This window comes from Cryptomeria japonica, chromosome 7, assembly GCF_030272615.1.
Source record: "Cryptomeria japonica chromosome 7, Sugi_1.0, whole genome shotgun sequence".
Classification (NCBI taxonomy): domain Eukaryota; kingdom Viridiplantae; phylum Streptophyta; class Pinopsida; order Cupressales; family Cupressaceae; genus Cryptomeria; species Cryptomeria japonica.
In genome coordinates, this window is record NC_081411.1 from 467,663,409 (window position 1) to 467,682,459 (window position 19,051).

Here is a 19,051-nt window from a genome sequence, read left to right on the forward strand (position 1 = left end):
TAATAGAAGGAGCAACAACCTAAAGAGAAGAGTAAAATGATGACGAATACAACAAAGGCCAAGCCAAAAAATGAGACATTAAATTAGGACCAATGGAAGAAGACCATCCAAGCATACCAAACAACCAGTACCAACAATCCAAAGCAAACGGGAAATGTAGAAAAACATGATCCATGGAATCCATAACGAAACCACAAAACACACAAGGAAAGACCGTAGTAATCCCAAGCCTATCTAATCTCATCCTAGTGAGAAAACTATCTTGATCTGCAAGCCAAGCAAAAGAACTAGCTTTAGGAAGACAAGCCGAATCCCAAAAGAGATGAGAAGGCCAAGGGGAGGAAGAAGAGGAATGAGACAAGACCTTTTATCCCTCCTTTACAGAATAAGACCTTGAGGCACTCTTAGTCCAAACCAAAGCATCATCCTGATCTTGAAACACAAGAAATCTTTTTTCAAGCTTCTGTTCATAAGCAACTTTGAGGTCTTTACTAATGGGTAGAAAATCAATAGATTTCTATCAAAAAATAGGATAAGGACCCGAAGTATCAATATCACAATAGTCAACAACAAAAACACCCCAGAGACCAGAAAGGATATCAGACAAAGGAGACCAATCCCGAATGGAAGATAAGATAGCATAACCATTCCAAAATTCATCCCAAAACCGAGTCTTCTTCCCATTATGAACTACCCAAGAGAGGTGAGGAAGAATAAATGATCTGCAACTAACAATAAAATTCCAAAAAGTTAATCCTTTCGGGAGAGATGAGGTTGTGAAAAGCCATTCTGTAGGAGCCCCCCTCAAATACTTAGCAAACATAATGGAAGCCCATTACTAGAAGGGTATATATATAGTTTCCAGACAAGTTTAGCTCCCAAGGCTTTGTTCTGAGAAACTAAGTCTCTGATACCAAAACCCCCCAACTCCTTAGGAAGACACACCCTATCCCAAGCTAAAAGAGAAATCTTCTTTTTACCCCCAATGTTATCATTCCAAAGAAAGGATCTTAAAGACACCTTTAGATAATGAACAACCTTGGGATGAGTTTTCAAAATAGACATCAAATAAATAGGAATGGCATTAAGCACTGACTTAATCAAAAGAATTTTACCAGCTAAAGTGAGCCATTTATGATTCCAAGAAGAAATTATAGAAGATATCGCATGAACCATTTTATCCCAAAACATTGCCTTATTTGAACCAACAAAAAAAGGAATGCCTAAATACTTACAAGGGAAGGAACCCACTTGAAAACCCCAAAAATGAGTCAATCATTTCTTAACCAGAGGAGAAACATTTAGAAAAAACACCTTTGATTTAAGACTATTAACTTTCTGCCCAGAAAAGGAAGAGTAGTCATCTATAATCTTTTTGATAACTCTGGCCTCTGCCAAAGAGGCTGAACCAAATAAGAGAGTATCATCCACAAAAATAAAATGGGATTGCGAAGTAGGATACCCATCAATTTTAATATCACTCAATAGACCTAAAAATCTATCATCAGAAATGACCCTACTTAAAGCCTCCACCAGAAGTATAAACAAAAAGGGAGAAAGAGGATCCCCTTGCCTAACCCCTCGAAAGGAAGAGAAAAAATTAGTAGGAGAAACATTAAGAAAAAATAAAAAATGAGAAAAAGAAATGCAAGAAAGGACCCATTTAACCCAACTATGAGCAAACCCAAAGCGATTCAAAACAAAAACTAAGGAATGTCAGTCAACCCGATCATATGCTTTAAGCATATCAAGTTTAAGAATCATAGGTGGAGTCTTCTAAAGTGAAATGGAATGCAAAATATCATGTGCAACAATTGCACCCTCTGAAGTTTCCCTTCTAGGAACAAAACCACCTTGATCAGTAGACACAATCCTAGGAAGGAGTTTAGCCAACCTAACAGAAATTGCCTTAGTAATGATTTTATACAAAGTATTACAAAGATAAATAGGATGAAAATCAAAGAAAGAGTTAGGATTGTCCACCTTAGGAATAATGGCAATAAGAGTAGTATTTAGTTCTTTCAAAATAGTTCTATTCTGCCTAGACTCTTAAAGGGCTAATTAAACATCATTCTCCACAAAGTCCCAACATTTCCGAAAAAACAAAGCCGTGAACCCATCCGGCTCCAAAGCCTTCTCCGGATGCATGGAAAAGGCCACCTCTCTTAATTCATCAATAGTAAAAGGATCCATAAGCATCTTATTATCATCCTTATTAACAAGTGGAGGGACTCAATTAACAAGATTGTTATCTAAAGAGACTGACTCAGTAGACAACAAAGACTTAAAAAATTTAACAGCCTCTGAAGAAATTTCACCATCATCAGACAGACAATTCCCATTGGAATCATGAATACAAGATATTCTACTACAGTTCCTCTTTAGCTTAGTTGAAGAATGAAAAAACTTAGTATTCCTATTACCTTTTGATAACCATAGATCCCTAGATTTCCGCCTCCAATAAGATTCTTCCCAAGCCAAAAATTCCTCAAATTGGGCTTTCAAACATTTAAGCCTATCATAGGACAAAGAATCCATACCTCATTAATTTGCTCAATTTCCTCCTGAATCCTAGCCTTTTCCCAAAAAATATTCTTAAAATGCAAAGTATTCCAATCTCTAATCTTGCCTTTAAGAAAAGCCAGTTTCTTAACTATCTGAAACATCCTAGATCCATTGACATGTAGAGCAGAGAACAACCACATTTTCAATATGGGCAAAAAATATTGGTCCCTAAACCACATCGGTTCGAATTTGAAACGAAGCTTATTCCTAGGGGCCCTATCCTCAAGAATAGAAAATAAGATAGGGAAATGATCCGAACTGGTAAAAGGCAGGATAGAGGAAAAGAAATCTCGACCAAAATTATACCAATTTTCAGACACCAAAAAATGGTCTAACCTTTTAGCAATTTGACAGAAATCCTTTCTCATATTAGTCCAAGTGAAGGGGCCATTTTGAGTTTTACAATCAACTAAGTTCATTTTTTGATAAAATGAAAAAAATAAGCAATAATGTACTTGTTTGGAATGATACCCCCAGCTTTCTCATCAAGACATGAAATTGCATTGAAGTCACACCCAATAACCAAAAAAGCACCCAATAATGGAGAAGCAATCAAAACTAAATTCTCCCAAAGTTTCCTTTTCTCAACAATGCTAATAGGACCATAAATATTAAAAAGCCATAATTTAGTATTAGAAAGTCTACTATTTACTAAACCAAGCATCCAATTGGATGAAGACTCAACCAAAGAGAGATCCACACTAAAATCATTCCAAAGAAAAGCAAGCCCTCCCGAAGCCCCCACAGAGGAGGAAATGCAAAATTTCTAGGGCTTCCAAGAGGAAAACAACAATTCTGCAGAAGACAAATTTAACTTGGTTTCTTGCACCATCACAATATCACACTTTATTAAGTCCAATTGGGACTTAATCAAGCGTCTTTTGTTAGGGGCATTTAAGCCCCTAACATTCCAAGATAAGATCTTCATTGGCTTGGAGGGGAGGTAGTGGCTCCCCTCTTTTCACAATAAGAAGTTTGAGAGACCATTTCCTCAGAAAAATCCTTCTGGAGACTCCTTTTATAAGCCAAAGCTCTTGTAACCGAAGGACTAAAAGGCTTCTTTTTCCTCTTCCTTTTGAAATAATCCAAAGGAGAAAGAAGAGTTGATTGGATACTCGCATCAATTTCTATCTAGGTCTTAACATGTTTAGGTTTACGACCCCTCTTTATGGGATTATTAAAAGGATATACAAGAGGGAGTGGGGACTAGATTAAAGGCAATCCACCATTGTAACCTAAAATAGTTGTTCCATCAGGGACCCTATCCTTATCTTGATCCAGACCCTCTAAACCATTAGAACCCAAAGGAACATAAGGAATAAAAGGAATAATATCCTTATCCAGATCAAACAATTCAAAAGGATTATTTGTAGGAAAAGCAGATAAATCTGTATCCATCTTAACTAAGTCATTAGAAATTGAGATAATCACTTTGTCTGCCAACTCAGAGTTAAGAGCAATATTATTTCTGTTAACAATGTTTTGCACTTGGGAAATGAGATGACCATCTGGGACAATAGGAGGACTGTCAAAACCCTTAAAAGACTCTGATCTGCGTTGCTCATAAGAAGGTTTAACCAATTTAACAGATTTAACAACTGCAGAAGGCAGGGAATCAACCTTATCAATAGGTTTAACCTTGTCAAGACCCACAAATTTTGAAGAAAGATTAACTACACCAGTAGGCAACAAATTAACATTATCAGCACAAATGACCTTATCAAGACCCAAGGAATTTATAGGAATAGAACAATTGGTTTTATTTGGACCGACACCAACCCCAACCGAGGTATTCTTGTCCAAAGGAGGAATAAAAGATGGGGTATTAGAATCCTTCAACATAGTCTGCATTTTAGTCCAAGAAAGAGATTCAAGGTCCCTCTTATGAGAAGATTCAAACATTTTAGAGGCAGATTTAACCTTTTTCATATCAAAAAATAAAGCTGAATCCATAGATACCAAGGAGCGAGCAAAATCATTAGAATCCCTAACAATGTTTTGATGCCAAATACCAACGGAAGACCTAATATTGCAAGTCAAAGGAAGGGAAATATTTGAAGCAACTAACACACAAATTTTAACCAAAAAAAGCCATCCTCAAATACTGAATGAGATAGTAAGAACTTGCCAAAGGAATCCCCAATTTTTTTTTTGATATCAAAACTAACAAATTCAGAGGGCAATTAAGGAAGTTTAAACCAGAGTGAAACTTGTTTGGAGGAGACCCAAGAAGGCTTAAAGAGAGGTTTACAAATTTCTACACAAATCAAATTCTTTCCCAGCCAGAAAAATGGAACCTCTAAAGCATTATCCCTAGCTTCAGATGAATCAAAAACAACGATGAAAGAACTAGCAGACAAGACTTGAAAATACAAGGTGCCATACCAGTGCGAATGAATCCTACATTGCAATTTTGAAAGAGGAATAGAATCACCCCAAACCCAAATGATGATTGCAAGCACCTAAAGATCATAGGCTTTCTTACCCAAAGAATTAATAGAGGCATCAATCGAGGGCACCAAAAGACAAACAAACTATGGCTTCAAAATGTCCACCTCATGATTAGCCAAAGGATGACCATTACCAACTGTGCCAACCAAAATTACCCTAAGTGAAGAAATATTAGGGCTTACCGCCAACTGCAACTCAACCAGGGCTTGCTTAGTGGAGGAAATCCTAGCCCCCTCATTTGGCACAACATTTAAACTGGGCTTCGCCTTAATGGCACCCTTGGAAGCCCTAAGATTTTCAACACCAAAAACTTGCCGCCGAACAATAGGAGCCTTATTCACAACCTTCTGACCATTCCCTCCCTTCTAACAGGAAAAACTATGGAAATAATCAGAAATAAGGCGATAAAGATAGTCTATCCGTTGATTAGCCACCCAATGCAAACCCTCATTACTGTGTTGAGCACCATGATTAAGATCACCAAGTTGACAACCCTGTTGAATCACAATGTCAACCCACTTCCCTCCTCAAAAAAAGCACTAAGGAACATGGCCCATTTGCCACCCAAAGGGATCCATAGGTGGCAAAGGATCTGTAATCGCCTCATCCCCCCAGCCACGTTTTGGGATGCCCCCTACATAATGGAGCAAAATTTTGCAGAGTGCTATGCTATTTAAAAATTAATTGAGTTTAATCATGTGAGACTTTTACTCTCTAGTTGAGAAGGTATTTGGATCAAGTACATCTTCTATTGGTAATCATCCATCTGTCTCCAAGCCAGATCTTTATCATGTTGTAGTGTTTGATTCATCATCATCGACAAGTACCTAGTTTTGTCACACTTTGACATTCTTGGTGCAACATTGGCTCTATTTCTTCCTAATGGGGAGGTATTTGTTGGTATTTAGCATAACTAATGCAGATCCAGTCATCCAATTGAAGTTGGATGACTGCACTGGTAAAGGATGGAAGTCTATTTGTGATGAAGAGATTAAGATTCTATGAATATATGACATGATCAGTTATTTGTGTTGTCATTGCTGGAAACTAATGTTATTGATGTTTTTGATGTTTTGTTTTAGCATCTAAGTGATTTGGTTTACCAGAAGACAAGGTTTACCGACAGTGATCTAAAGTCTGTGAATTAGGACTTTAACTAGTAAAGCAGAATTGTTTTGATTGGATCGGTCGATCAACGATGACTAGTGATTTGCGGTTTGGATGGTGAACTTGTATGATGGAAATATGTATGTGACCAGAACCAGAACTTGTGATGATTATCGAAAGGTGAATTTCTGATGAACTTTTGCTAAGGTTTTAGTAGGGTTTAATGACTGATGATGAAATATTCAAATAGGTAATGATGTTATGATGGTGATTGACAGTGAAGTCTACTTAAAGTTGGTAACACAACACAACCCACGTGAAAGATTTAATAGTTGTTTTAGCACGATTGAAGGAAGATTTTCTTGGAAACCAACGAAATTCTTTGGAGAGTGTTTTGAGGATACATATCGTATTTCTATGATGAGTTATGATCAATCAATGATTTTTATTGCATTGTAATTTGTTGTTATGATCTGGATAGTGATCTACGATGATCTTTTGTGATCTTACTGTAAATTCTTGATGTAATTAGGTTGTGTGGCTGACCTAGTTGTGATGGCTATTTATGTAGACACAATTGATGTTTATTGAGTTGGTGGTGTTAGAGAATGTGTTAAGCTATCCAAGTCTATCCAAGTGAAGTGTGTAATCTGTCTGAGAGTTATAGAGTGATGTGTATAGCTAGATCTGATCAAGCAAGCAAAAAAGTGCAAGAAAATAGATCATTTTCTTACTATTGTTCCCTAACGGTTGCAGCAGGTTAAATCCCTTGACCGGGTAGGTTCTAACATGCCTTAATCATTAAGTCCCCTAACAAGGAAGCTCTCAAAAGAGTGTTAAATCCTCTCACAAGGTTGATCCTAATAGATCATCAAGCTCCTAATCGAGTTGAAAGGCAAATCCCCTTACCGGGTGACTCTTGATAGGGTCTGCTCTTAACTGAGCATATTGTAAGCTTCTAACAAGGCTAAGCTCCTAATAGGGTGTACTTTGAAAGAGTACAAATATTTGTGGGTGCCAACTCTCACTGTGGTTTTTCCCTATTTGGGTTTCGACGTCAAAAACTGATGGTGTTCATGTGTGAAAGTTTTTTCATGTGATGTTCTTGTTTATATTTCCTTTCATGCATTATTTTTGAGAAATCGGTTATGATGTTTTATCAAAAGTTTATCAGAGGTTATCAGTACTAATAAGAAGTTGTTTGAGAAAGTTTTTGATCTTATTGATAAGGTTAATGAATTGGTAATTGATCAAGCTTATATGATTACTTTGGTGGTGAAAGTATTGGTAAATAATTTGATTAGTGTGTTAAGCGAATCTAGTAAAGAGGTTATTAGATTTGATTACATAAGTTGAGATATTTTCAGATTTGAGATAAGCTTAAATAAGTTTGATTTTGAGTTTATGTTGAATTGGTCGTAATACTGATTCACCCCCCCCCCAAGTATTAACCAGATCCTCATAGGATTAACAATTGGTATCAGAGCTTCAATCCTCTATGTATAGAAAGCCTAACCACTTGAGGAAAATATTTTGAGGAATTCAAGATGATGAAGAAAGAGGGTCCCAAGTTCAACAAGGATAACTACAAGATCTGGAAGGACAGGATGAAGATCTACATTAAAGGTCTTGGTGCATAATATTGGAAGCAAGTTGAAATGACATATGTTGCTCCTACCACTACTCCCTTGACACCGGATGAACTCAAAGAACAACAAGATAACATGAAATCCCTAGAAGCTATTGTAAGTACTTTATCTAATTCAGAATATATTGAAGGATTAGAAACTGCAGGTGAGATTTATGAAAAGTTAGAGACAATCTATTGAGGAGATGAGCATGTTCAAAGAGCTAAAGAGGGAAGCTTGAGAGGAAAGTTTGATGACATGAGAATGCTTGAAGGAGAGAATATTGGACATTATGGTTAGAGAATCAAAGAAGTTGTTGGCAATATTAAGAGTGCTGGAAGCAAAATAGAAGATGATACAATAGTAAGTAAAATGCTCAAAACTCTTCAACCTCGGTATGCTATTAGAGTATTGACAATCCAAGAACTTAGATCTATTGCTAAGGATAAGGTAACTATTGATTCATTGATTGGTGAGCTTACAAGTTTTGAATTAAATAGTTTTGACAATAGTGTGACAAAATCTACTGAATTTGCCTTTAAAGCTTCTATTATTGGTTCATCTACTAGAAAAGGAAAAGATATGTATCAAAATCATGAATGCTGGACAAGTCATGGAAGTAACTGGGGAGATGAAGACAATGAAGATCAAGTGATGGAACTTGAAGCATTGTTAGCAAAGATAATTTCCAAGAGGCACTGGTAAGATAGAGGAAAGATACCTTTGAAGTATTTCTCTTATAATAAAATTGGTCATATTGTTGTTAACTTCCCTAACATCGATAAGAAAGACAAGTTTAGAAGATTTAATGGAAAGGGCAAGAAACACTGTTATGTTGCAGTAGATGAAGGTGTGACCAATGAGGAGTCAGAAGAAGAAGATGACAATGAAGAAATTGTGTTTGTAGTTGTGAAGGAGGAACTATCTGATAAAAATGCACTAGTATCTCATATGGAGAATAGTGATGAGTGGATTATAGATAGCGGTTTCTCACACCACATGACCGGAGACAAAAGTAAGTTCATAACCCTTAATGAATTTGATGGAGGTGTTGTTATATTTGTAAACAACTCTCCTTGCATGGTAAAAGGTAAAGGTTCTATCTCTCTAAATGGAAAGAGTAATGTCGATGATGTATTTTGGGTTGATGGTCGTAAGCTTAATCTTTTAAGTGTTGGTCAGCTCAATGATAAAGGTTATTTGCTTGAATTTAAGAGTGGAGTATGCATAATTCTTGGAAGTAATGGTGAACTGATTACTACCGGGAAGTAAACTAGAGGTAACTTATTCCATTTGAACAATAATGTTAATAATTCTCTGGTTGCAAGAATGGATGACAATTGTTTATGGCATAAAAGATGTTGTCATGTTAATTTTGATAATTTGATTAAGATAAGAAAGTCAAGTGTTGTAAGAGGATTACCACAACTTGTCAAACCGGATAGTGTGATATGCAAAGATTGTCAAATCGGTAAGATGACCTCTATTTCTTTCAAGAGCAAGAATGGTATTTCTGAGAATGTTTTAGATTTGGTACATACTGATCTCTGTGGCCCTATGAGAACAAAGAGTTATTATGGTGATAGGTATTTCATGATCTTCACTGATGACTATTCTAAAATGATGTGGGTAACATTTCTAAGAGAGAAAATAGAACTTGAAGTATAACATTTCTACCAAATTGATTCTAGAAGAAGATGTATACACTAAATACATGGGATTCTAGAAGAAGATGTATACACTAAATAGCCTGATGGATTTTCCTTGACCGGTGATAAAGGCATGGTGTGTAAATTGCACAAAGCTTTGTGTGGTCTTAATCTGACCCCGAGAGCATGGTATGAGAGATTACGTGCACATTTTATCAAGATTGGATTCCAACGTACTAGTGAGGACAACAATATTTATTTGAAGATTGATGGAGACAAGATGCTGATAGCTGAAGTGTTTGTTGATGATATAATTTTTGGTGGCAATGATGATATGTGAATGGAATTTTCTGATATAGTGAAAAAGGAATTTGAAATGTCTCTAATCAGTGAAATTAAGTTCTTTATTGGCTTACAGGTCCAACAACTGGATGGTGGTATCTTTATTTGTCAGACCAAGTATATCAAAGAAGTGTTGAAGACTTTCGGTGTGGAAGACTGCAAACTGCTAGGTACACTGATGGTGTCTGGTTGCAAGTTTTCAAAAGAAGATGATTCCCCTATTGTTAGTGAAAAAGAGTACAGATCTATGATTAGCAAGCTACATTATGTTGTCCATAGTAGACCGAATATTGCTCATCCTATTGGATTAATTGCAAGATTTCAAAAAGAGCCTAAAAAGTCACATGGTGGATGTGAAGAGAAGTTTTTGGTATCTCAAAGGCACAGTAGACTATGGTTTATGGTATCCTTATAAAGGTGATTTTACTTTGAATGTATTTACTAATGTTGATTGGGTAGGTAATGTTGATGATCAAAAAAGAACAACTGGTGGAGCTTTTCTACTTGGAGGATAATTAGTGGCATGGGCGAGAAAGAATCAAACTTATGTTTCTTAATCTACAACTGAAGCTGAGTATGTTGTTGCATCCATGAATTGCACATAGACAATATGGATGAGACATGTGCTAGAAGGATTCAAGATAGATATGTCAGAATCGGTGACTATCTATTTTGATAATACAAGTGCAATCAATATTTCTAAAAATCTTGTGTTACATGCTAGAACCAAGCACATTGAATTGAAGTATCATTTCATAAGGGAAAGATTTCAAGATAAGGAAGTGAAGATGGAATATGTGAAGAGTAAAGATCAGTTGGTTGATATCTTTACTAAACCCTTACCGAAGGCTACTTTTGAGTTTCTTAGAGGTAAACTAGGGGCTAGACCTCTACATTGAAAGAACTAGAATGATGGAGATCCATCAAGCTTGTGAATTTAATGTTTATTTTACACTAAGGATTGATGAAGGTAACAAGTGACTCCTTTGGGGAGCAAGTCTGATGTAAAATTCTGATTTAATGCTCAGTTATAGTTTTCTAATTTATGTAGTAGAGATGGTGAAAGAGTCAACGACATAATTATGATAAGTGATGCATTTACATCTTTGGCATTGTTGTCAAAGGGGGAGAAGAAATGAATAGAAATCAGATTTGGTAGACATGTGAGAAGTTGAAGATCAGATTGAGTGAAGCATTGATTTAGGGGGAATGTAAAGGAGAGATCATGTGATATTAGTAAGCAAGTTGATGATGATGATGGTATTATAATTGTGTATCTAATTAGTGTTGCCATCAATGCCAAAGGGGGATATAGTTGGTATTTGACATAACTGATGCAGATTAGGTCATGCAGTTGAAGTTGCATGACTGCATTGGTAAAGGATATAAGTCTATTTGTGATGAAGAGATTGAGATTCTATGAATAGATGACATGATCAATTATTTGTTTTGTCATTGCTAGAACTAATGTTACTGATGATCCTGATGTTTTTTTTTAGCATCTAAGTGATTTGGTTACCAGAAGATAGGGTTTACCAACAATGATCTAAAGTCTATGAATTAGGACTTTAACCGGTAAAGTAGAATTGTTTTGATTGGATCAATCGATCGACGATGACTGGTGATTTGCGGTTTGGATGGTGAACATGTATGATGGAAATATGTATGTGACCAGAACTGGAACTTGTGATGATTACCGGAAGGCGTGTTTCAATTTTTGATGAAGTTTTGCTAAGGTTTTAGTAGGCTTTAAGGATCGGTGATGAAATCTTCAAACCGGTAATAATTTATGTTATGACGATGATCGATAGTGAAGTCTACTTAAAGCTGGTAACATGGAACAAACTGCGTGAAAGATTTAATAGTTGTTTTAGCATGATTGAAGGAAGAGTTTCTTGGAAACCAACAAAATGCTTTGGAGAGCCTTTTGAGGATACATATCGGATTTCCGTGATGAGTTATGATCAATCAATGATTGTTATTGCATTGTAATTTGTTGTTATGATCTGGATAGTGATCTACAATGATCTTTGTGATCTTATTGTAAATTATTGATGTAATTAGGTTGTGTGGCCGACCTAGTTGTGATGGCTATTTATGTAGACACAATTGATGCTTATTGAGTCGGTGGTCTTAGAGAATATGTTATGCTGTCCAAGTGAAGTGTGTAATATATCTAAGAGTTGCAGAGTGATGTGTATAATTGGATTTGATCAAGCAAGAAGAGAATAGAAAGAAAACAAATCATTTTCTTATTGTTGTTCCCTAATAGTTGCAATAGGTTAAATCCCTTGACCAGGTAGTTTCTAACAAGACTTAATCATCTAAGTCCCCTAACAGGGTAGCTCTCAAAATAGTGTTAAATCCTCTCATGAGGTTGATCCTAATAGATCATCAAGCTCCTAATCGAGTTGAAAGGAAAATCCCCTTACTAGGTGACTCTTGACAGGGTCTGCTCTTAATTGGGTGTATTGTAAGCTTCTAACAAGGCTAAGCTCCTAACAAGGCATACTTTGAAAGAGTACAAATATGTGTGGGTGCCAACTCCTACCATGTTCTTTTCCCTATTTAGGTTTCCACATCAAAATATTATGGTGTTCATGAGTGGAATGTTTTTCATGTGATGTTCTTGTTTATATTTCATTTCATGCATTATTTATGAGAAATTGGTTATGATGTTTTATCAAAAGTTTATCAGAGGTTACTGGTAGTGATAAGAAGTTGTTTGAGAAAGTTTTTGATCTTATTGATAAGGTTAATTAATTGGTAATTGATCAAGCTTATATGATTACTTTGGTGGTGAAAGTATTGGTAAATGATTTGATTAATGTGTTAAGCAAATCTGATAAAGGGGTTATTAGATATAATTACAGAAGTTGAGATATTTTCAGATCTGGGATAAGCTGAAATAAGTTTGATTTTGAGTTTATATTGAATTGGTCTTAATACCGATTCACCCCTCGCTCTCAGTATTAACCGGATCCTCATAGGATTAATAGTATTTTGGTCATCTTCATTGGACCATCCTTATAGGAGATTCTACATTGAGGGGGGCCTTCATGGTCTTTCCTCTTCTCTCTTACGAGGGGGGACTTTTTCCTCACATGAGGTTTTGTTCTTCTCATGCTTCTTTGAGAGTTCTTTTGTATAGTTTTCATCTCTCTTTTGGGGGGAAGTTTTTTGCCATTGGTTTTTTCTCTCTTTCTCTGTCTGTGAGAGATTGCATTGCTTGCATTTGCATTTGTACATGGTGTGTGTGTGAAAAAGTGGTCTATAAGCTGCAAGCACAACACTTCAATTAAGTCATTATATGCATGGTTAATAATAAATAATCAATAAGTAATAAACCATAACAAAAGAATGAATTCCCTTCTAAAAGATGCGAGTATAAGATTGCTCTTAGATTGTTATGAGCAATTCCAGTGACTAGACTACACCAAGATGAAGGATTTAATCTATATGATATTTAACTATATGGATGCAAGATGGATGAATAATTCAAGCAAATAATCAATTCAAGCAATAATGGATGTAAAAATGGATGCAAATAATCTAAAAGGAACTGAATTTATAGAGAATTACCAAGAGAAAAGCTCAATTTAGAATTAATTGAAAATAATTGAGAAATCAGGTTTAGTTAACCTTGAGATAGATTCCAATTATAGTTTAATTGAAATGCATTCTAATTAGAAGTCTAAGTTGCATTGGAAATAATAATAAATTAATTCCATGCATTTGTGATAAAAATAGATAATTCTTTTATATTTTCAAGAAAAGAGTCTTTTCAATGCAACTGAACTTCTTTTTTTGAAAAGCTTTGAGTTCCAATTTTAGAGAATAATTCAAAAATTCAATTTAATTTCTTTTTTGAGACAATGCGAGTTTAAGCTTTGTTTCAAGGAACAATACTAAAAATGCCCCAGATAATGACAATGACATATGCATGCCCCCTCGAGGAATTGACCGAAAATAGCCAGAAAAAGAGGCCAATTGATCGATAAGAATGATAGAAAATGATAGGATCAAACAGACTGAAAATCAGGAATCGGATACACAAATGACAAGCAATTGAAGGCACAAAAGACTGCAACCAGCATAAGATGGAGAGAGTGCACGTCCATCTATGCACTGACAAAGATCTATAAATGAGACAAAGAGAGTGAAATGTGCTCATTTGCACTAGCCAAAGTGAAGGATTTGTTGCTCTGGAAAAGGACCCTTGCAGAGAGATGGCAAACATTCCAATGGAAGATTACCTCAGGGAACATGTACGCACCTATAGATGACTGGACGACACAGGAGCAGTGGTATGTATCTCAAAAACCCATATTGTCAATTTCATGAATTTTGCTTGCTTGCGGGACGTTGCGGGGCCCACAGGGAATGAAAGAAATGACTTTTGCGCCTATGTGGGCGCATCCTGCACTTGTGTAGGGTACACAGGTGCAAGTTGATGTTACACAGGCACAAAATAGGGTACACAGGCGCAGTTGTGCACTGGGAACCCTAATTTGGTCAAAAATAGCATGCGAATGATCCCGAAAAGGGGGATAAGGGTAGGATAGGTCAAAATAGATTTGAAACACCCTAATTTGTGGATGAAACAAGGAAATGCAACCCGTAGGAGGAAACTCTAAAACTGACAAAATGTACCCCAATTGTGATGCAGAGTCGACAATATCCACTGATTACGCGGGAGAACTGACCTGACTGCTTCATGTTATGACATGGACTCAGGAGCATGGACTGAGATACATTAGTAGGACTTGGATTATACTATATCGCATTCATGCCTGAGATTAGGGCAAACACAGGACTGCTTACCGCATTGGTAGAGCGATGGCATTCAGAGACTTCCTCTTTCCATCTGGCGACTGGAGAGGCGACGGTGACACTAGAGGATGTATGGCGTATCCTCCGCATTCTGATTCATGGGGAGATGATAGAGTATGACCCAGTGATAGGGAGAGATGCTTTGTGTAGATTATTTGAGTGCGACACAGATGATCTGGATATCATAGAGAGGGAGATTGGCTGGGAGACCATGGCATCAGAGTATGATCGGCGATATGTAGTGATAGCAGTGGTTATAGCATGCCTACTAGCAGGAGACAGATGAGGACATGGATTTCCTTTTGGATGGGGAAGAGTGCTAGAGCAGATGATGATAGAGGGGATGGTGTATGCATGGGGACCATGTGTGCTTGCTATGCCATATTTTCAGTTGCATCAGATAGCATATCAGGGGGTGCAGACTTTGAGTTGTAGGGTCACATTGTTACAGGTATGGGCATTTGAGCACATAGCCATATGTTGACTGATTGCAGAGAGATAGGTATTACCACACTAACCATATGTGTACTGCTATGGGGGAGCACTGAGATAGGGTCCTTTCAGATACATATTGTATTGGCGACATGAGCTAGACAGATTGAGAGAGTTCACATGGAGGTCGTATCATGATTGCCCTGGATGGTCAGATGATAGTGATGAGCTGCCATATTGCAGATAGGAGAGATACCTGATTGGGCGACCAGTGAACCACCAGAGAGTGATTGAGATGTACCTGCCAAAGAGAGTCAGATGATAGTTTGGAGAGAGACAGGATGTACCGATAGGGACTGCACACTTTGCCTGATCTCACAAAGAGACGAGTCAGTGGGGGAGGATGATTCAACCACACATAGCATATACCGACTTCACATAGCTACAACGGAGATAGTGGGATTGGAGATCAGATGTTGTAGATGCCAAGATGACAAAGGAGTATGAGCAATGGTTTGTACGACGGTGGCTAGTGCCATTGACGGATCCTGATATTCCGGTACCTAGGAGATAGGAGGACTTTCCACTCGCTACAGAGGAGGATGGAGATGATGAGAATGGAGATGAGGATGAGGGAGATGATGAGGATGAGGGGGATGAGGAGGGAGATGACGAGGGAGAGGGGGATGAGGAGAGAGATGAGGATGAAGAGGGAGAGGAGAGTCCTAGGTGCATGCAGGGAGATGAGCCAGATTCAATAGATCATGAGGCATTGCAGGATATACCCATAGGGCAGGAAATAATGAGCATAGAGGAGATGCAGACATGTAGGGCCACCATAGCGAGTCAACATGATTACATTGCCACATTAGAGAGATAGAATGCTATCTTGAGGATAGAGCAAGATTAGTTTAGAGCAGAGATAGCCAGATTGATAGTGGCTCGATATACAGCAATAGCCCAGGTACAACAAGTAGAGCAGAGAGTGACCGAGTATATTGGGTCAATTAGGGATGCCAATGCACATGAGATGGCACAAATGTTGGTAGAGATCGGAGATGAGATATGCCAGTTGAGGACACTATATGAGAGTGCAGTTCCACCAGAGCAGAGAGCAGTGTCATATCAGTCACGATCAAGGACAAAGAGCAGGCCATGATCTCGGAGGTCAGTGAGTAGCATGGGGGTGAGTGGACCTATGAGACCACCACAACCAGGACCAGGGACAGGAGGGTCATCATCTTTGAGACATGGCAAGGATGAGGAGGACAGAGGGAGCACCCAGTGACAGAGGCACGTGCTCCTTATGACAGAGACATATGTAGTTTGACATTATGTATTCAGCCTGTGGGCCATACTTAGGACAAACAGTCCAATTTTGTACTCTGATATTATTTTGATATATGATATGATATGCAACTATATGATGGAATGCAATGTGTTATGGCTGATGGTTACGTTCCATGTATGGATGTCTTATGCACTATTTATGTACCATTGTGGAACATGTATGGATATATTTTTATGTGTTTTTGATGCATTTATAATATGAAATGGATAAAATGTGTGATATAGGCAAATGTACCAACCAATGAATGCAGGATGCAGCTTATGTTTTTGGAGATCGAAGAACTAGACCAAACTGACTACCCAAACTGATGGAAGAAATGTTAGTAAGAAGAAAGGAGACAGAGGACAGTTAGAGACGAAGAAAAACTTGCTTTCACTAATGCACTTTGTAGGTGAGAACCTTTATTTAATGTAGAAAAATGGATGCATAGCATCATGGCATTGAAGGCCAGAGCTGAAACGCAACCCTTTTTGCAAAAGACAGACACGTTGCACACAAGGAATGAGTGAAGCATCCTAGGGTGCATACATCAAGGGTCGAGGTATGTGCGGTGTTCACAAAGCGAATGTACTTATCACAGACACCCAATGATATAGTTGCCCCAGTTTGTAACAAACATTCCACAAACAGCAAACACAACAAAAAAAACAAAAGGGACCATGAACCATCCCGGTTACTCTAAATCACTCAGTGACATCATCGAGCAACATAGGAACATGATCGAAGATAAATCATTAAATGATAAGACTCGCTAATTCCAACAAGTCAAACAAACATCTTGATCTTCATTGTCAAAAGTTGAAAGTTTTGATAGGACGATCATGCTGTCTAGTTTCAAGGAATGCGGTACCCCGTCTAAGATAGGACATAGTCTGGTTTCGAATATACCACACCCTGTATAAGACCCATGATAGTAGTGACAAGGACAAATGATATTGATGTTAATGTTCGATTGATATGACAATTGTGATTAGTTTGAATGTTTGGTTTGATTGAAAAAGTTCATCTGTTAATGCATGATTTCATTAAAGCACAATGTATGATTGAGTGTCATTGGATGTGTGCTCAGCGATCTATCTATGCACAGAGAGGATATTTATGGACAAAATGAAAAATGCCAAAAAAAAAAAAATTGTTCATTTTTTTCAGGACTTTATTTGACTTTTTTTTGGATTTTTTCAGGACATTTTTCAATTTTTAGAGATTTTTTCAGGACATTATGTGATTTTTAGGGATTTTTTTCAGGACTTTATTTGATTTTTTTTTTTGGTTATTTCAGGACTTTATTTGATTTTTAGAGATTTTTTTCAGGACATTTTTCTATTTTTAGAGATTTTGCCCCCAGTGTCTAGCAAGGCAAGGAATATGACAGGTGAATAAATAGGCTTTCTGAAATGTTGGTGGATAGAGGGAAGATAAAGGCCTTTTATTATGGAGACAATACAGATGCAATTTTCAAGGGCTATTGTGTGATGGGACAAGAGACTGGATATGACAATGTAAAGCAGTGACATGGCATGAGGGACATGTCAAGAGGTTTTTGAAACCATGTTTAAGTTTTGCGTCCTTATGTCAGATCAAGATCAAGGAATGAAATAAAGTGTATGGATAGTGATAAGATATGGATAGGATAAGCAAGACCAAGAATGGATAAGGGACATGGACTGAACGTCAGGGTAGGTTAAGGGATAGTGGCAAAAAAAAGTTGCAATAAGCCAGGGAATATGGATGAAAGGTTGTAACAAGCAAATGGATAAATACCAAAAGCTATGATGGACTAAAAGCTGCAAACAAAATGCATGATGCTCATGAAGATCCTCAGCCTTGTCAAGATCAAAGGTGGAAAGGGAAATTGGACATGAGGGACAATAGGATATGAAGGGGTAATGACATGGTATGATAGGATAATGAAGGGCAATAGGATATGAAGGAGGAAACCTGCCCCCAAGTGTGGTGTGCAAGAAGTTCATAGATTACGCATGATACCTGTTTGCTAGGTTTTCATCATGGTACTTGCCCAAGGCACCTGTTTGCCAGGTTTTCACTAGTGGACGAATTATTTTTGCTTTACTTTTTTTTGTTTTTTGTTTTTTTGTTTTTTTTCTTTTCAATTTTTTTTTGTATTGTGACTTTTTCAATAGAAGATGGACACATGATAGGGGATGGAAGAAGGACTCAAGCATCTTTTTTTTTTTTTGGATAGTAGCCTTGAAAAAAAAATGGACCATGACCTTTAAAAGTATCCTCAAAGACGTTGGTAGGATAAGGACATGGAAAAAGAGATGAAATTAAGGCTAGGATTTATGCAAAGGATGGGATCAAAGGGATCGAAGGATGGAAAATATGCATTGGATAATGGATAGGGTATTGGAAGAACTATGCTTGAGTGGATAGAAATGTTGGCAAGATTGACATTGGCACACACCTTGAGGGGTGATGGACTGATGGAGGAAAAATGGATCTCAGATTGTGAGTTTTGGATGGAGGAATAGCTTGGGATTTTGGGACATAAGGGCCCAAAATGGATGAAGAAGGTGATGGAGGAACAAATTTGAGAGGGTTGGATGGAGGAATAGCAACTTTGGATGCCAAGTTGGATGTTTCTTTAGGCTTTTGTGCTTCAAGGAGCCGCTTAGGGATCCACATGGTTTTTGATTTTTCATGCTTTTGTGGTTCCTTGGAGTGCATTGCTT